The following is a 20,728-nucleotide window of genomic DNA, read 5'->3' as shown; positions in this document are numbered from 1 at the left end:
GTCCCAGCTACTTGGGAGGCTGAGGCAGGGGAATTGCTTGAAGCCAGGAGGCGGAGGTTGCAGTGAGCTGAGATCGCGCCACTGCACTCCAGCCTGGCAACGGAGCAAAACCCTCATCTCAAAAAAAAAATTAAAAAAAAAAAAAAAGGAGACTGGTGCTAGGACAGGGGTGATAGAAACACAAAGCAGACATATGCAGAAGGCACAATTTTTGGCATAAAGAAAACAAACAACGAATATTAATTTCCTTTCTGTTTTCTTTTCATTTCATTTAGTCATTTAAATTCATTTCTTATTTTATTTTATTTATTTTTTTAATTTTATTTCTCGAGATGGAGTCTCACTCTGTCACCCAGGCTGGAGTGCAGTGGCGCGATCTCGGCTCACTGCAAGCTCCGCCTTCCGGGTTCACACCATTCTCCTGCCTCAGCCTGTGGAGTAACTGGGACTACAGGCGCCCACCACCATGTCTGGCTAATTTTTTGTATTTTTAGTAGAGACGGGGTTTCACCGAGTTAGCCAGGATGGTCTCGATCTCCTGACCTCCTGATCTGCCCGCCTCAGCCTCCCAAAGTGCTGGGATTACAGGTGTGAGCCACCGCGCCCGGCCTTCATTTCACATTTTACAAGCTATGATTCTTACAGCTATTCAGAAACTTAACACAGTTTACTTTTATATTAACTATTTAAAAAAACAACATGCAATGTTCATGAACACAAAATTAAATAAACAACTCTCAAATCTCAATAACTACAGCCGCACCAAATTGAGCTGGTGCTTTCTTAGATTTTATTTTTCATTTTGTAATTAAAAATACATTTCTAAAGAGCATATGGCCGGGCGTGGTAGCTCATGCCTGTAATTCCAGCACTTCAGGAGGCCGACAAACCAGAGCCTCAGGAGTTGGAGACCAGCCTGGCCAACATGGTGAAATACTCTCTCTACTAAAAATACAAAAATTAGCGGAGGGTGGTGGCACCCACCTATAATCCCAGCTACATGGGAGGTTGAGGCAGGAGAATTGCTTATACCTGGGAGGTGGAAGTTACAGTGAGCCAAGATCGCGCCACTGCACTCCAGCCTGGAGACAGAGAGAAACTCTGTCTCAAAAAAAACAAAAACAAAAAATAAAACAAAACCCAAATAGCATATGAACTTCACTATGTTTCAAAAGATGACTGTGTTTCACTGCCCAAGGTTCTCAGTGAACTCTCCCAAGATTCTTATCTTTTAGTTAGATACCAATCAGAATGGTTTGAGACATAAACTATTAAAAATGCCCTTCAGTTCCTTGGAGAAAGAAGAGTTTAAAAGGAAAAACAAAAAGACATAGGAGCCAAGAACTCCACTGGCCACTCTAAAACAATCTCAACAACAAAATAACAATACTCATCTGAGCGCAGTGGCTCATGCCTGTAATCCCAGCTGCTTGGGAGGCTGAGGCAGGAGAATTGCTTGAATCTGGGAGGTGAAGGCTGCAGCGAGCCAAAGTCATGCCACTGCACCCGAGTAAGACTCCGACCTAAAAAAAAAAAAAACTCTTGGATTACAATCCAAAGAATAAATATCCATGAGTCCATACTGATAAAAACAAATCAGTAAATAAATGAGGGAGAAGGAACAAATCTGCCTTACAGAACTCAAGTAACATATGTAGATATACTCCCTCTAGAAAGTAGAGCTGAATTATCCTCCCCTTGAATGTAGGCTGGACTTGGTTACTTGCATCCAAATAATAGAGTACGGAAAGGGTAAAAGATAGTAACCTCACTGTGGAGAAGCTCAGATGACATCACTGTGACCGACTGATCAAGGGTAACATCATCAGCAATATGTCATGTTCCTATCATGAACCCCCTGGTATGATAAGAAAGGCATTCCATTCACCTCTGTGATATTCTTCCCCAAATAGAAAACCCCAGTCTAATCATGAGAAAACCTCAGACTAACCCAATTTGAGGGATATTCTTTTTTTTTTTTTTTTTTTTTTTTTTTTTTTTGGGAAGGAGTCTCACTCTGTCACCCAGGCTGGAGGGCAGTGGCATGATCTCGGCTCACTGCAACCTCCACCTCCTGGGTTCAATCAATTCTCTTGCCTCAGCTTCCTGAGTAGCTAAGATTACAGGCATGCACCACCATGCCTGGCTAATTTTTGCATTTTTAGTAGAGCTGTGGTTTCACCACATTGATCAGGCTGGTCTCGAACTCCTGACCTTGTAATTCACCACCTTGGCCTCCCAAAGTGCTGGGGTTACAGGCATGAGCTACTGTGCCTGGCCAATTTGAGGGATATTCTTCAAAAGCTTCAAGATCAGACCAGGCCTGGCCAATTTGAGGGATATTCTTCAAAAGCTTCAAGATCAGACCAGGCACAGTGGCTCATGCCTGCAACCCTAGCACTTGGGGAGGCTGAGACAGGCAGATCTTGAGGCTAGGAGTTCGAGACCAGCCTGGCCAGCATGGTGAAACCCCATTTCTACTAAAAATACAAAAATTAGCTAGGAATGGTGGCACACACTTGTAGTACCAGCTACTCAAGAGGCTGAGGCATGAGAATCACTTGAACCCAGGAGGCGGAGGTTGCAGTGAGACAAGATTGTGCCTGCACTCCAGCCTGGGCAACACAGCAAGACCCTGTCTTAAAAAAAAAAAAAGCTTTAAGATCATGAAAAACAAAGAAAGACCAAGAGATCATCAGATTGGGGGAGACCATGATGTTGTGATGATGAAATTCAATATGGTGTCATTGATTAGATCCTGGACTACTAAAAGGACATTCATGGAAGACCTGGTGAAATCCAAATAAAGTCTGTCATTTAGTTAATAGTATTATCCCAATGTTACTTTCTTAGTTTTGACAAATGTTCCATGGTTATGTTAACATTAGGGAGGCTGGGTGAAGGGTATACAGGAACTCTGTACTATTTTTGCAACTTTTCTGTAAACCTAACATTATCCCAAAACAATAACAAAAAAAATTTTTTTTTAGACAGGGTCTGGCTCTGTCCCCCAGGCTAGGCTAGAGTACAGTGGCACAGTCTCGGCTCACTGCAACCTCCGTCTCCTGGGTTCAAGCAACTCTCCTGACTCAGCCTCCCAAGTAGTTGGAATTACAGGCGTGTGACACCACGTCTGGCTAATTTTTTGTATTTTTAGTAGAGATGTGGTTTCACCAAGTTGCCCACGCTGGTCTTGAACTCCTAAACGCAAGTGATCTGCCCACCTCAGCCTCCCAAAGTGCTGGGATTACAGACTTGAGCCACCAGGCCCGGCTGACAAAAAATTTTTAACATATCATGGACGTTTATAGTTCTAGACAGAAAAATATTTCGGGTATTAACACACTAGGAATGTCCCAATGCTGAAAAGCCCTTCAGTCAAACTCAACTCTAGACCTGAGATGGCTCCAGCAGGCCAATCAGGACTACCACCACCAATCTCTGCCCTAGTCGCGTCCCTAATCTAGCTTCATAATAAACTGGAAAATATAGCAGAGCCAACAGAATCTCCTTCCATACACCAATATCCCCTTCCCCAAAGCAGTACTAAGGAAAGGTAAAAATAAAATTTCAAGTTTTTGTTTGTTTTTTGAGACAGAATTTCCCTTTGTTGCTCACGCTGGAGTACAGTGGCGCGACCTCTGCTCACTGCAACCTCTGCCTCCCAGGTTCAAGCGATTCTCTTGCCTAGCCTCCCGAGTAGCTGGGAATACAGGGGTGCGCCACCACACCTGGCTAATTTTTGTGTTTTTTTGTAGAGATAGGGTTTTGCCATGTTGGCCAGGCTGGTCTCGAACTCCTGACCTCAGGTGATCCATCTGCCTTGGCCTCCCAAAGTGCCCCAACGTATTGTAATCCCAATAAGCATGAGCCATTGTGCCCGGCCAAATTTCAAGAATTCTCACAAATACTCCCAAATTTGGAAAGAAGCAAACTGAGGGAGTTGGTAGGCAACCTCAAAAAATCTCTCGAAAGTAGTAAGTACTCCTACTTACTACTGCAGGAGCTCAGCAAAGGCATGAAGAGTTGGTAGGGCTATTTTTTAACATCTCCACCCTCAGCTTGGGAAATGAGAAGCAGCCCCTAAGAGTGGAATATACCTGGGACTTGTTGGAATGGGATTTGGTATAGGACATTCAATGGGATCTCAGATGAAAAGACAGATTCCAGGTCACCCAGCAAGGACTGTCTCAGCCTCAGTATGTGACTAGTTTTTGCCAGTGGAAGCCATGCATGCCGCAGTTAGGCTAGGATTAAGAGATAATGGGTCTTCTCCACCTTCTCTTTGCTCATCTGCTGGCTGGATGGAGAGGACTCCTTGGTCCTACAGGATGGTACAGCCATAAAATGAAAGGAGTCGCAGCCTACCAAACACCAGATGAAAGGCTATCTGCTGACCAGGAAAACCTACATTTGGCTGCATCAGTCAATCAGCGGTGAACATATCTGAAACATGTAGTTTTAAAACTCCAAATCTGCTTGCAGAGGTGGCATCCTACAACTTCTTAGGGGACAAGTGAGAAAAAAACCCAAAAAACTCCAAAACACAATGATTCCAACTTCTTAATGTTATTCATCGTTTTAAAAAGCTTAAAGTGAATTTCAAGAGTCAGAAACTCTTGTATTAAAATACCTAAAGTTCAGTCATTTCTTTCATACTATTTATTTTTTGGGATTCTAGCTCTTTTTAATACTGTTGAAATTTTTAATTTTTTTTTTGAGACAGAGTCTCACTCTGTTGCCCAGACTGGAGTGCAGTGGTGCGGTCTCGGCTCACTGCAACTTCCACCTCTCGGGTTCAAGCAATTCTCTGCCTCAGCCTCCCGAGTAGCTGGGATTACAGGTGCCCGCCACTACACCCAGCTAATTTTTGTATTTTTAGTAGAGATGGGGTTTCAACATCTTGGCCAGGCTGGTCTTGAACTCATGACCTGTGATCTACCCGCCTTGGCCTCCCAAAGTGCTGGGATTACAGGTGTGAGCCATTGCACCCGGCCACTGGTGAAATTTTTAAACATTTTTTTTTTTTTTAATACAAACGGGGTCTCATTATGCTGCCCCAGCTGGTCTCGAACTCCTGCATGTAAGAAATCCTCCTGCTTTGGTGTCCCAAAGTGCTGGGATTACAGGCATGAACCAATACGCCCAGCCTATTACTGAAATTTTTAATGATGACAACAACCTCATAACAATCCCAAAAGTACTATTATATCCATTTTACTGATGAGAAAAGCACACATAATATGCAGTAAAGCCAGTTTCTGAATTCAAGTTTTCTTATTCCACAGCCCATGCTATTAATTCCTGTACTCTACCGTCTCTACATAAGCATGTAGTATATTAATATTTTTAAAGGGGAGATATTAGCAGAGCACCTGGAAGCAGCAGCTGCTAGTGTCTAAAGTGGCAAGGTCAGTGGCAAACCTGAAAAATCTACTGGCAGCTACAAAAGCTTTATACGAGACATTTAAGTAGCTTAATATTTATCAGGCATATTCTTTCTTTTCTTTTCCTTTTTTTTTTTGAGACAGGGTCTCATTCTGTGGCCCAGGCTGGAGTGCAGTGGTGCAATCACAGCTCACCGCAGCCTTGACCTCCCTGGCTCAAGCAATTCTCCCACCTACCTTAGCCTCCCAAGCAGATGAGACCACAGACATGTCACCATACCTGGCTATATTATACATATCTGATGTCAGCTTATCTGAAGCAAAACTGCACAGAGGAATCTTAACAATCTGGTATTAACATTTCAGAGAAACAGGGAAGAGTCAAATAGGAACAATCACACATATGCATTACCAGTATGTCCCAGAGGAAACATTACCTTGGGATAAAAAGCATACATTGGTTTAATTTCAGGAAAATCGTTTCCAGAAAACATTTATAACATAGAGGAATGTATATGTATGTTTTAAACTAACACAGAATTAGCTCTAAGACAATTTGCCAAAGAGCCATTTGTTTTAAATTCAGAAGAACTGCTGAATATTTAGTGGAAGGTATGCTAAACTGACATCTGCTACAACTCTAACATAATTTTAAATTTCACATTCATTAATGACTAAGACAATGTCTTTGTAAATTAATCCTGCTTAGCTAGTCTGATTATCGTATTCTTATTCACACAAACGTTCAAGATAGTGGTTGCAGCAACATATGGCATCCCATGCATTAAATATACTAAAATTCTCAGGAAAAGCACAATTTTTAAAGTACAGGAATCTGTTACCAAAGAAAAGGGGGAGGACTGGAAGGAAATGACACATACTTTCTCATGCAGTGTGAGATTATGCTGCAGGTTCCAGATATAACATTCAAAGCATCTTTTTAAAAACAAAAATATTTTCCTCAATAACATCCTGAGATGTCCAGTTTTGCATGTACATCTTGCATCCAAACGTCACCCTTTACGGTAATTCCACAAATGCCCAGAATCTTTCAACAAGAACAATTAACTGCCTTTTCCTTTCCAGAACAACCAGCTGGTTAACCAAACAGAGAAACCAAATTTCCCTAGTCACCAGATGTCTTAATTTGGAACAGTTAGAAGCAATTTGGAATAATCCAATTCTTGAATTGGTACTACTTGTTTACTATTTCTTCATTTTCTAATTTTGAAAAGATGCTTTTAAGAATTAAGCAAATGCTACCTTTAATAACTGCAAAAAAAATGAGGAAAAACAAAAAGAACCATATCCTGTTACAGAATGATGTTTACATTATCTAAAAGCCAGCTACTTAAATATTGTACACATTATAGTTAGAAACTGATAAGCTCTAACAACATTAAATCTGCTCAAAAGTTCTAAAGAATTGCCCTACTCAAGAATTCAAGAACAGCCAGGCCCAGTGGCTCACACCTGTAATCTCAGCACTTTGGCAGGCCGAGGCAGGCAGATCATGAGGTCAGGAGTTCAAGACCAGCCTGGCCGACATGACGAAACCCCATCTCTACTAAAAAATACAAAAATTAGCCAGGCGTGGTGGCGTGTGTCTGTACTCCCAGCTACTCAGGAGGCTCAGGCAGGAGAATCACTTGAACCTGGGAGGCAGAGGTTGCAGTGAGCTGAGATGGTGCCACTGTACTCCAGCCTTGGCGACAGAGCAAGACCCTGTCTTAAAAAAAAAAAAAAAAAAAAGAATTCAAAAACAATTCTTGGCCAGGTGCGGTGGCTCACACCTACAATCCTAGCACTTTGGGAGCCTGAGGTGGGTGGATTGTTTGAGCCCAGGAGTTTGAGACCAGTTTGGGCAACACAGCTAAACTCCATCTCTACAAAATTTAGCTAATTTTTGTACTTTAGAGCTACATGTACAGGGCGTGGTAAAGTGGTGGTAGTCTCAGCTACTTGGGATGCTGAGGCGGGAGAAGCACCTGAGCCCAGGGAGGTTGAGGCTGCAAGTTGAGCTGTGATTGTACCACTGCACTCCAGCCTGGGTGACAGAGTGAGACTCTGTCTCAATACCAAAACAAACCAAACAAAAAAACAATTCTGGAAAGGTTATGACATGACAGGCCTAGAACATAACAAATTTAGCAAAGAACAGTCATGAAGTCCCTTTCTTCATGCAGGACAGGATAGAAGGAGATAGGTGGATACATAGCCCAATAACTAATTATAAAAATAAAAATAGTGATGAGTGTTATAAAAAATAACAACATAGGGTAAGGCAAGAAAAATGAGGCAGGAAAAGCCATTTCTATTCCATCATTAAAGGAAGCTTCCCCCATGAGGTGACATTTGAGCTGAGACCAGGACAAAATGAGGGAGGCAAGGGAGTGGATTACATGGAGCAAGAGCTGCCTAGGCAGAGAGAAAGAGCAAGTGGGCCAGTGTAGCTAAAGTCAGAGAAAGAAAGAAGCGTGTAGAAAATGAGATTAAAGAGGTTGCTGGAGCCAGGTAAGAGCTCTGTTGGTCATGATAAGAACTCTGGATTTTATTCTCAAGTGAGAAAGAAAGCCACTGTAGGTTGAGAGCAGGTAAGAGACACTGAGAATGGGTTCCTTGGGCTGCTGCCTGGAGAACAGACCAGAGGGCAAGAGAGTATAAGTAGTTTAGAGGTTTGTGCAAAATTCTGAGAAAGAGTTATGACAGAAATGGCTGGATGTAGGTCACAAATATGAAATAATTTTCTGGTAAGACTGCAAGTGGTATGTGAGAAAAGCAGTCAAAAATGATTCTTGTCTCAAAAAAAATGATTATTCGGTTTCTGGCTTAAGCAGCAAGGTAAATATGAAATATGTTGTTGGTATATTATTAATACTTTAATTACAAGCTTTTTTTTTTTGAGATGGAGTTTTGCTCTTGTTGCCCAGGCTAGTGTGCAATAGCACGATCTCAGCTCACTGCAATCTTTACCTCCCAGGTACAAGCGATTCTCCTGTCTCAGCCTCCCAAGTAGCTTCAATTACAGGCATGCTCCACCACGCCTGGCTTTTTCTTTATTTGTATTTAGCAGAGACGGGGTTTCACCATGTTAGTCAGGCTAGTCGCGAACTCCTGACCTCAGGTGATCCACCCGCCTCGGTCTCCCAAAGTGCTGGGATTACGAGAATGCACCACTGTGCCTGGCCTAATTACAAGCTCTTCAGATAAGATGATTAACTGGACAATTTGATAATTATCCAGTTGTTTATACAGGCATTACTGATAAATTGTGGTATGTAAATACAATAGAATTCTCTTTTTTTGTTGTTTTTTTGAGACCAAGTCTTGCACTGTAACCCAGGCTGGAGTGCAGTGGAATGATCTCGGCTCACTGCAACCTCCCAGGTTCAAGTGATACTCCTGCCTCAGCCTCCCAAATAGCTGGAGTTACAGGCACCCACCACCACACCCAGCTAATTTTTGTAGTTTTAGTCGAGACGGGGTTTCATCATGTTGGCCAGGCTGGTCTCAAACCCTGGTATCAAGTGATCCGCCCACCTCAGCCTCCCAAAGTGCTGGTATTGCAGGCATGAGCCACTGCGCCTGGCCTAGAATTCTACATAGCAATAAAAAACATACAACTGGTACATGCAACAATGTGGATGAATCTCAGAACTGGTTAGCCGCCTGACACAAAAAGGTCCTGAGGGATTTCATTTATATAAAGTTTAAAAAAAGGCAAAACAAATCTATAATGGCAGAAGTAAGAATAATTTTGGGGAGAGATATAAACTGAGAAATAGAACAAGAGAATTCTGGGTGGTGAGTACGCTCAGATGCATACATTTAAAAATAAAATCATGGTGCTCGCTTCAGCAGCATATGTACTAAAATTGGTACAATACAGATTAGCATGACCCCTGCACAAGAATTACAGTGTGTGAAACATTCCATATTTTTAGTGGTGTGTGTGTGTGTGTGTGTTAGAGAGAGACAGGGTCTCACTCTCTGTCACATAGGCTGGAGTGCAATGACACAATCTTGGCTCACTGTAATGTCAGCATCCCATGAGCAAATGATCCTCTGGCCTCAGCCTACCAAGTAGCTGAGACTACAGGCATGCGCCACCATGCCTGGCTAATTTTTGTATTTCTGTAAGAGATGGGGTTTTGCCATGTTGCCCAGGCTGGTCTCAAACTCCTGGACTCAAGCAATCTGCCCACCTCAGTCCCCCCAAAGTGCTGGAATTATAAGCAGGAGGCACTGTGCCTGGCTTTTAGGTGTATTTTAACAAAGAAGAACATTCAGATAACAGGAAAGAATTCTTGGAAATTAAGAATAAGATAGCAGAAATACAAAATCCACAGAAGAGCGAAAAGATATGGTTAAGGAATTCTCCCAACTAAAGTAGAAGAAGAAAGAAATAATGAAATCAGAGGATTGATCGATCAATCAAAGTCAAACATCCTAAAAACGAAAAGTCCAGAAAGAAAAATAGAAAACAAACAAACAAACAAACCTGAGTGTTCAGCAAAAAGGACAGCAAAAGAAAGCCATACCAAGTCACATGTATCTTGAAATTTCATAATGCTGGGGATAAAGGAAAGATTCTACAAGTGTCCATGGAGAAAAGGGGTCTCATAAAAAAATTTGAAGCATAGTAACAATATCAGACTTCTCAATAGCAACCCTCAGGGAAAAAACGAATAATGGCTTGAAAATTCTGGGTCAAAATTATCTCTAACCTGGAGTCTTTTTAGCCAGTCAAGTTAACAATGAAATGTGGGTCTAGAACAGAGATATTTTATGTGTGTGTATTTTTAAAAATCATGGAGTGAATGACTCCCTACTTTTGCCAAGCTTCACGCTGTGGAAAGAGCACCGACGGTCGGCAGGTGGTGGGGAAGAGCATGGAGAGAAACCTCTTGTTCGGGCCTGCTGAGACTGAGTAGAGCAGCGACAAGGAGAAAACCCTCCAGCATCCCAGGCCTGACACTAAGCACAAGATCGTAATAGCTCATAGCTGAAGGAATTTGAAGTTTTGGGTATGTTAATGTCAACTATAGTAACACCAAAACCCAAACCAGGCTAGATTGTTCAAACCCCAACACTCACAGTCTGATAGAAGCACAGGTATCCATTTCTGAGGCTAAATACTACTTACTTAGTCTCTACTATTCTTCTACACACGATGTACAGAATTCAATTTTAAAGAGACAGAGAAATATCAACAAGTTATCAAGAAATGAGGCAATAAACAGAAAAAAACCCGGAGAACACTCATATATGTACTATATACCTACTAATAATGTAACTATACACTCCCACTGCTTCACTTGACAAGCCTTAAAAGCAAACAAAAAAACTGAAATAATTGTGAAGTGGTTATTTTTAAGCACCCCCCAAAAGAGAAAACAACAAGTATTGGCAAGAATGTAAAGAAACTATAGTACAGCCAAAATGGAAAAGAGTATGAAGGTTCCTAAAACAATTAAAAATAGGCTAGGCACCGTGGCTCATGGCTGTAATCCCAGCACTCTGGGAGGCCAAGGCAGGAGGATCACCTGAGGTCAAGAGTTTGAGATCAGCCTGGCCAACATGGTGAAACCCCATCTCTAGCAAAAATACAAAAATTAGTTGGGCATGGTAGCATGTGCCTGTAATCCAAGCTACCCAGGAGGCTGAGGCAGGAGAATCGCTTGAATCTGGGAGGTGGAGATTGCAGTGAGCCAAGGTTGCGCCATTGCAATCCAGGCTGGCTGACAGAGTGAGACTCCATCTCAAAAAAAAAAAAAAAAAAAGAAAAGAAAAAAAGAAATGAAATCAGTACATCAAAGAGATATCTGTACTCCTAGGTTCACTGCAGCATTTTTTCGCAACAGCCAAGATATAGAATCAACCTAAGTGTTCTTCAGTTGATGAATGGATACAGAAAATGTGGTGTAAAAATACAAAAATTAGCCAAGCATGGTGGTGTGCACCTGTCTCCCCAGCTACTCAGGTATACATTTGTGTATATACACAGTGGAATACTATTCAGCCTTAAAAAAGAACAAAATCCTGTCATTTGTGAAACAGATAAATCTGCAGGACATTATATTATAAACTAAAGTAAACCAGATATAGAAAGCTAAATATCACATGATCTCATCTAGATGTGTGCATGTATACAAACATACATATCTATATGTGAAATCTAAAACAGTCAAACCCATGGAAGCAGAGAGTAGAAAGGTGGTTAACCAGGGCTGGGAAGGAGGGAGAACTGGGGAGATGTAGATCAAAGGGTCTAAAATTTCACTTGGCAAGAGGAGTAAGTTCAAGAGCTCTAATGTACAATATGGTGACTACAGTTAGTAACAACGTACTGTATACTTGAAAATTACTGGTGACTTCTTCGCCCCCGCATTCGTGGACCGGGGAACCTCACCCGAGAGCACCCCCGCGACTTCCCTGGTCCCCCACACCTGAGGACCAGAGAACCTCGCCCGAGAGTGTGTACATATTTGCAATAAAAGGCTGCTGCTTTCTTATGTACTTTGGCCTCATGTTTAATTACTTAGCTCTCCTAAATTAAGTTACATTAAATTAAATTAAGACACTCAATAAAGCTGATAAAAAGCAAACCAAACCAAAAAATAAAAAAAATAAAAAAATAAAAAATAAGGCCAGGCGCGGTGGCTCAAGCCTGTAATCCCAGCACTTTGGGGGGCCGAGACGGGTGGATCACGAGGTCAGGAGATCGAGACCATCCTGGCTAACACGGTGAAACCCCGTCTCTACTAAAAAATACAAAAAACTAGCCGGGCATGGTGGCGGGCGCCTGTAGTCCCAGCTACTCTGGGAGGCTGAGGCAGGAGAATGGTGTGAACCCGGGAGGCGGAGCTTACAGTGAGCTGAGATCCGGCCACAGCACTCCAGCCTGGGTGACAGAGCGAGACTCCGTCTCAAAAATAAAAAAAAAAATAAAAAATAAAAAATAAAAATAAAAAAATAAATAAAAATAAAAAAAATAAAATAAAATTACTAAGAGGGGGCAGGTACAGTGGCTCACGCCTGTAATCTCAGCACTTTGGGAGGCCAAGGCAGGTGGACTGCTTGAAGTCAGGAGTTTGAGACCAACCTTGCCAATATGGTAAAACCCTGTCTCTACTAAAAATACAAAAAAAAAAAAAAAAAAAAAATCAGCTGGGCATGGTAACAAGTGCCTGTAGTCTCAGCTACTCAGGAGGCTAAGGCACGAAAATTACTTGAACCTGGGAAGTAGAGGTTGCAGTGAGCTGAGACTGTGCCACTGCATTCCAGCCTGGGTGACACAGCGAGACTCCATCTCAAAAAAAAAAAAAAACCTGCCAAGAGTTGCTAAGAGACTAGACTTTGAGTGTTCTCACCACATCCAAAAAAATGTATGTAAGGCAGTGGGTATGCTAATTGGCTAGATCTAGTCATTCCGCAATGTATACACATATCAAAACATCAAAACATCTTGCTATACACCATAAATATATACAACTTTTATTTGTCAATTAAAAAATACATTTTTCAAAAAAGAATGTGAAGAAACTGGAACCCTTATATATTGCTGGTGGAAATGTAAAATGTAGCAGCCTCTATGGAAAACACTTTGGCAGTTTCTCATAAAGCTAAACATATGTTCATGTAAAAACTTATAAATAAATTTCATAGTAGCATTATTATTATTCGAGACAGAGTCTCACTCTGTTGCCCAGGCTGGAGTGCAGTGGCACAATCTTGCAATCGGGTGACTGCAACCTCTGCTTTTTGCAGCACTTTGGGAAGCTGAGGCAGGTGGATCACCTGAGGTCAGGGGTTTGAGACCAGCCTGACCAACAAGGTGAAACCCCATCTCTACTAAAAATACAAACATTAGCTGGGAGTGGTGGCAGGCACCTGTAATCCCAGCTACTCGGGAGGCTGAGGCAGGAGAATCGCCTGAACCCAGGAGGTGTATGTAGGTTGCAGTGAGATGAGATCATGCAATTGCACTCCAGCCTGGCTGGCAGAGCAAGACTGTCTCAAAAAAAAGAATTACTTCAGTCTTCGCATCAAAAACTATGCAAGCCAGAGGAGAAAGGAATGACAATTTTAAACACCGAAAGGATAGAAAAACCTACCAACACAAAACTCTGTACCCAGTAATATCTTCTGAAAAAGAGTATAAAACAAAGACTATCAGTCTGGTCCAAAGGCAGTGAGTTATCCCAACTGATTGCTCATAGTCAGCTACAGGTCAAACTCCCTGTTCCACTCCTCCCCTCTTCTCACTACTGCACTTGATAGTCTTCAAAAAGACAAACAAGAAATATTATCAGACAAACACAAACTGAGAAGATTCACTGCCAGAACTGTTGCTGTTAAATTGTTGTTCAGGCAGAAAGAGCATGATAACAAACTGAAATCCGAATTGACACAAAGAATAAAGAACACTGGGAATGGTAAACATGAAGGTAAATACAGGACAATTTTTCCTTTTAAATTTTTCCTTAAAAGATAATTGCTGTTGAAAGTAAAAACTAGTAATAATAAACCAAGGGATTTATGACATGTCAAAGTAAAATGCATCGGCCGGGTGTGGGTGGCTCACCTGAGGTCAGGAGTTCGAGACCAGCCTGGCGAACATGGTGAAACCACGTCTCTACTAAAAGTACAAAAAAAGTAGCCAGGCAGGCTGGGCGTGGTGGCTCACACCTGTAATCCCAGCACTTTGGGAGGCTGAGGCGGGTGGATCACTTGAGGTCAGGAGTTCGAGACCAGCCAGGTCAACATGGTGAAACCTCATCTATAGAAAAATACAAAAAAATTAGCTGGGCGTGGTGGCACATGCCTATAACCCCAGCTACTTGGGAGGCTGAGATAGGAGAATCGCTTGAACCCAAGGGGTGGAGGTTGCAGTGAGCCAAGATCATGCCATTGCCCTCTAGCCTGGGCAACAGAGCGAGACTTCATCTCAAAAAAAAAAAAAAAGAGTAGCCAGGCATGGTGGCGGGTGCCTGTAATCCCAGCTACTCGGGAGGCTGAGGCACAAAAATTGCTTGAACCTGGGAGGCGGAGGCTGCCTGAGATCAGCTCACTGCACTCCAGCCTGGGCAACAGATCAAGACTCCATCTCTAGATAAATAAGTAAATAAATAAAATGCATGACAATAATAGTGAGAGAATGGGAGGAGGGAAGTGGAAGGATAATGTTCTAAGATTCTTATACCATAAAATGGTATCACATTATTTGAAGCTAGATTTTAACAACTCAAAAAGGATACAATGGGCCGGGCACAGTGGCTCATGCCTATAATCCCAGCACTTTGGGTGGCCAAGGTGGGTGGGTCACTTCAACCTACGAGTTCGAGACCAGCCTGGGCAAAATGGCAAAACTCAATCTCTACATAAAATATAAAAATTAGCCAGGCATAGTGGCAGGTGCCTGTAGTCCCAGCTACTCAGGAGGCTTAGGTGGGAGGATCACTTGAGCGGGAGACAGAGGTGGCAGTGAACCCAGATCACACTACTGCACTCCAGTCCGGGTGACAGAGAAAAACCAGGTCTCAAAAAAAAAAAAAAAAAAAAAAAAAAGGCATATAGTAAACCCTAGACCAACCACTTTAAACAAACACACAAAAAACTAAACAGTAAATTCACAAACCAAAACCAATCATAGAGAAAAACCACCCAATCAAAAAGATGAAAAAAGAAATAAAGAACTGATGAGAAAAACAGAAAATACAAAAACAACTAGTAAGAAGGTAGATTTAAATCCAACTACACCTGGCTGGGCACAGAGGCTCACGCCTGTAATCCCAGCACTTTGGGAGGGTGAGGTGGGCAGATCACTTGAGGTCAGGAGTCTGAGATTAGACTGGTCAACATGGTGAAACCCTGTCTCCACTAAAATTACAAAAATTAGCCGAGTGTGGTGGTATGTGCCTGTAATCTCAGCTACTCGGAAGGTTGGGGCAGGAGAATCTCTTGAACCCAGGAGGCAGAGGTTGCATTGAGCCAAGCTCACACCCCTGCACTCCAGCCTGGGAGACAGAGTGAGACTCCGTCTCGGGGGAAAAGAAAAAAAATCCAACCATACCAACAATTACATTAAATATAAATAATATGACACCTTATTTAAAAGACAGAGATAGTCAGGATGTGGGTGGTGGAGAGACAGAAGCAAGACCCAACTATATGCTATCTAAAAGAAACCCATTTTAAACATAAAGCCATAGATAGGTTAAAAGGAAATGGATAGAAAAAAGATATACCATGCAAATATTAACAAAGAGAAAGCCGCAATGGTTTACTAATATGAGACAAATGAGAAGTCAGAACATAGAACATGAACTCAAAATGAATCATAGACCTAAATGTAAAAGCAAGAACTACAAAACTTGTAAGAGAAAAAAGGGAATCTATGACCTTTGGTTAGGCAAAGATCTCTTAAAATACAAAAAGTACAAACCACAAAAGAAAATTTTGACTTAATTAAAATGTAAAACCTGCTCTGAACAGTCAAGAAAATGCAAACTACAGGCCCAGCACGGTGGCTCATGCCTATAATCCCAGCACTTTAGGAGGCCCAGGGGGGTGGATGGCTTGAGTCCAGGAGTTCAAGACCAGCCTGGGTGACATGGCAAAACCCCGTCTCCATCAAAAATACAAAAATTAGCCAGGCGTGGCGGCGCATGCCGATAGTCCCAGTTACTCAGGAGGCTGAGATGGAGAGATCACTTTAGTTTGGGAGGTGGAGCTTGCAGTGAACCGAGATTGCGTCACTGCCACTTCAGCCTGGGTCACCGAGTGAGACCCTGTCTCAAAAAAACAAAACAAAACAAAAAAGCCCACAACAAAACAAACAAAAATAAATATTAAAAAAAAAAAAACTAGAAAATTAAAAAAAAGAAAATGCCAACTACAGACTGGGAGACCATATTTGCAAATCACAATCTGATAAAGTTGCTATATCCAGAATATATAAAGAATTCTTGCAACCAAATTATAAGACAAATAATTCAATTAAAACATGGGAAAATATTTGAACAGATACTTCACCAAAGAAAATATATGAATGACAAATAAGCACGAGAAGCTCAATAATATTAGTCATCAGAGATATGCAAATTATATTAATAATTACCTATTATTACACATTTGCTAAAATGCCTACGATTGAAAAGAACTAACAATACCAAGTTCTGGCAAAAATGCAAAAGTAACAGGAACTTTCATACACTGATGGTAAAATGTTATAGCCACTTTGGAAAGTGGTTTGGCAGTTTGTTTAAAAGTTAAATATAGGCCGGGCGCGGTGGCTCAAGCCTGTAATCCCAGCACTTTGGGAGGCCGAGACGGGCGGATCACGAGGTCAGGAGATCGAGACCATCCTGGCTAACATGGTGAAACCCCGTCTCTACTAAAAAATACAAAAAACTGGCCGGGCGCGGTGGCTCAAGCCTGTAATCCCAGCACTTTGGGAGGCCGAGACGGGCGGATCACAAGGTCAGGAGATCGAGACCATCCTGGCTAACACGGTGAAACCCCGTCTCTACTAAAAAATACAAAAAACTAGCCGGGCGACGAGGCGGGCGCCTGTAGTCCCAACTACTCGGGAGGCTGAGACAGGAGAATGGCGTGAACCCGGGAGGCGGAGCTTGCAGTGAGCTGAGAGCCGGCCACTGCACTCCAGCCTTGGTGGCAGAGCAAGACTCCGTCTCAAAAAAAAAAAAAAAAAAAAAAAAAAAAAAATACAAAAAACTAGCCGGGCGAGGTGGCAGGCGCCTGTAGTCCCAGCTACTCGGGAGGCTGAGGCAGGAGAATGGCGTGAACCCGGGAGGCGGAGCTTGCCGTGAGCTGAGATCCGGCCACTGCACTCCAGCCTGGGCGACAGAGCGAGACTCCGTCTCAAAAAAAAAAAAAAAAAAAAAAAGTTAAATATATACTTACCCAGCAATCCCACTTTTAGGTATTTACTCAAGAGAAATGACAACTTATGTCCATACAAACACCTGTACACATGTTCATCACCATTTTATTTGTAACAGTCAAATACCTATAAAAAAACCAGAAATATGGGTAAGCTTAAGCACAGAAAAAATAAACAACAAAGACCCTCCCTCCCCCAGAAATAACTATCATCTACTGAATGGAAAAACAAATTGTGGCATATACATATAATGGAATCTGACTCTGCAATAAAAAAGGAACCAGAGATACATGCAACTTAAAAGAGTATATGTTGTATGATTCCATTTAAATAACATTCTGGAAAAAGCAAAATGATAGGAACTGGTTGTTAGGGGCCGAGGTTGTGGGGGAGGGCATTGTTTATTAAGCGGCACAAGGAAACTTTTTGCGTGATGAAAATATTCTATACCTTAATCAGGGTGCTGGTTACACAACTGTGTAGGTACACACATGTGTCAACTCATCAAACTACATACTTACAAAGTTTAAAAAGGTAAATTTTATTGAATGTAAATTACACTTCAACAAACCTGATCTCCCATGCCCAAAGGCAAACAAAACATAAAAATCATAGACAAAACTAATGTATGATGATAGAAATTAGAATGGTGGTTATCTTTAGTGGGAATGACTGGGAAGGGGCATCCAAGAGGTTTCTTTTTGTTTTTTGAGACAGAATCTCACTCTGTCGCCCAGGCTGAAAGTGCAGTGGCACGATGGCTCACTGCAACCAAAGGGGGGCTCCGTGCCCCCCTTCGGTTCAAGCAATTCTCCTACCTCAGCCTCCTGAGTAGCTGGGATCACAGGCGCCCACCGCCATGCTCAGCTAATTTTTTTATTTTTAGTAGAGACGGGGTTTCACCATATTGGCCAGGCTGGTCTCAAACTCCTGACCTCAGGTGATCCACCCATCTTGGCCTCCCAAAGTGCTGGGATCACAGGTGTGAGTCACCACGCCTGGCCTCAAGAGGCTTCTTGGGTGCTGGTACCAATTTGAGTGTTGTTGGCACAGATGTCTTCAGTTTGTAAAAGTTCACCAAGCTCTACCCCAGACTTGTAGACCTTACAGTAGTTATATTTTAATAAGTAAGTACAAATAAATAATAATTAGTGCTATTTTAACTGCTCATTGTAGAAAATGTGGAAAACCACATTTTAAACACAAAGCAGCAAAACATACAATTTTGGAGTAGAAGAGTACTTTTTCTTTTTTTTTTTTGAGACAGAGTCTAGCTCTGTCACCAGGCTGGAGAGCAGCAGCGCGATCTCAGCTCACCGCAACCTCTGCCTCCCGGGTTCAAGCGATTCTCCTGCCTCAGCCTCCCGAATAGCTGAGATTACAGGCATGTCGCTGCCATACCCAGCTAATTTTTGTATTTTTAGTAGAGATGGGGTTTCACCATGTTGGCCAGGACGGTCTTGATCTCCTGACCTCATGATCCATCCACCTCGGCCTCCCAAAGTGCTGGGATTACAGGCGTGAGCCACCGCACCTAGCCATAGAGGACTTTTAAAGCAAAACTGGAACCCAGATGCCATGAAGGCAAAAAGTGAGAGATCTGATTAAACAAAAACATAACTAAAATAAGGTAAAATACATTGAAAATATAGTTAAAAGAAAACTGAAACTGGAAGAAAATTTTCATAACACACAATTAAGGGTTAATACCCTTACTATGCAAGGAATTTATCTGAACATAAAATAATAGCTAAAAGAAGCAGTAAGTCATAAAAGGGAAAATTCAAATGAACAAGAAGTGAAAAGAGATGTTCAATCTCGGCCAGGTGTAGTGGCTAATGCCCGTGATCCCAGCACTTTAGGAGGCCAAGGTGGTTAGAACACAATCATATGAGCTCAAGAGTCTGAGACCAGCCTGGCCAACACGGCAAAATCCCATCTCTACTAAAAATACAAAAATGAGCTGGGCGTGGTGGTGCACGCCTGTAATCCCAGCTGCTTGGGAGGCTGAGGCATGAGAATGGCTTGAGCCCGGGAGGCGGAGATTGCAGTGAGCCAAGATCATACCACTACATTCCAGTCTGGGCTACAGAGTGAGACTGTCTCAAAAAAAAAAAAAAAAAAAAAAGTTCAATATTACTAACAGTTGAGGAAATAAGATGCCATTTTCACCTATCAGGTTGGCAAAAATTAAAAACATTGATAACATCAATGCTGATGGGGTATGGGGAAATGGGCATTTGTAAACATTCTAGGCTGGGCACAGTGGCTCACACCTGTAATCCCAGAACTTTGGGAGGCCAAGGCAGGAGGATCACTGTGAGACCAGGAGTCTGAGACCAGCCTGAGGAATCACAAAGAGACCCCGTCATTACAAAAAATACAAAAATTAGCTGGGTGTGCTGGCGTACACCTGTAGGCCCAGCCACTCAGGAAGCTGAGGTTAGAAGATCACTAGAGGCTAGGAGTTCCAGGCTGCAGTGAGCTATGACTGTGTCAATGCGCTCCAGCTTAGGTGACAGAATGAGACTTTGTCTCTAAACACATACACACACACACACTCACTCTCTCTCACTCTCTCTCTCTCTCTCTCTCTCTCTCTCTCTCTCTCTCTCTCTCTCTCTCTCCCCTCTGTTAAAGTTTTTGACAAAGGCCAGGCGCGGTGACTCAAGCCTATAATCCCAGCACTTTGGGAGGCCGAGACGGGTGGATCACGAGGTCAGGAGATCGAGAACCATCTTGGCTAACACGGTGAAACCCCGTCTCTACTAAAAAAAAAAAAAAAAAAAAAAAAAAAAAAAAAAAAAAATTTTTGACAAGTATTCTGGTACTATATAATAAAACTAGAAATATGTGTTTCCTTGAATCCAACAATCTCCCATAAGCATCTATCCAAAATTAAATATATGTGTATGTAAGGAAGGATATTTATTATAGAATCGTAATAACAAAAAAAAAAAACCTAACACCCTGAATCTCCATTAATTGGGAAGTGGTCAAATTAGAATACTGCCACATAAAACAACATTAAGTAGCTTTTATAAAAAAATTAAAGTCCATTGTTTACCTTAGGGTTCACTTTTCGTTTTGTACAGTTCTATGGGTTTTGACAAATACATGTAAGGAATCCACCATTATAAAATTTTCACCACCCTAAAAATCCTGTGTTCTGCCCATTCATCCCTCTGCTCACCCTGAACTTTTATCAACCATTGATCTCTTTACTGTCTCTTTAGTTTTGCCTTTTCCAGAATGTCAAATAGTTAGAATCATAAGGCAAGTGGCCTTTTCTGGTTTCCTCTATGTCTTTCAGTGTCTTAAAAGCTCATTTCTTCTTATAACTGAGTATCACTGAATTAAATTCCACTGTATGAAAAAAAAAAAAAATTCAGCTGGGTATGGTGGCGCATGCCTGCAGTCCCAGCTACCAGAA

At 42.0% G+C, this 20,728-nt stretch overlaps 1 protein-coding gene and 1 pseudogene across 5 annotated transcripts in view; one reads left to right on the top strand and one right to left on the bottom strand.

The window, feature by feature from the left end:
• The window catches only part of WDR89 (WD repeat domain 89), a 49,049-nt gene that overhangs the window by 14,429 nt on the left and 13,892 nt on the right, over positions 1-20,728 (bottom strand). For 3 of the 5 annotated variants that reach the window (XM_030931041.1, XM_030931039.1, XM_030931040.1), the window contains one exon: positions 17,316-17,421. The gene's annotated coding sequence lies outside the window, so the exon portion shown is untranslated. Of the gene's footprint in view, positions 1-1,464; positions 1,524-17,315; positions 17,422-20,728 lie in introns of those variants that run through there. The other 2 variants (XR_004057388.1, XR_004057387.1) reach the window with 1 other exon arrangement.
• On the top strand, positions 9,233-9,329 carry LOC115897818 (annotated as a pseudogene).

Source organism: Rhinopithecus roxellana, chromosome 5 (genome assembly GCF_007565055.1).
Source record: "Rhinopithecus roxellana isolate Shanxi Qingling chromosome 5, ASM756505v1, whole genome shotgun sequence".
Taxonomy (NCBI): Eukaryota; Metazoa; Chordata; class Mammalia; order Primates; family Cercopithecidae; genus Rhinopithecus; species Rhinopithecus roxellana.
The sequence above is the reverse complement of the archived record's forward strand: the minus strand, read 5'-3'. Positions and strand labels throughout refer to the sequence as shown.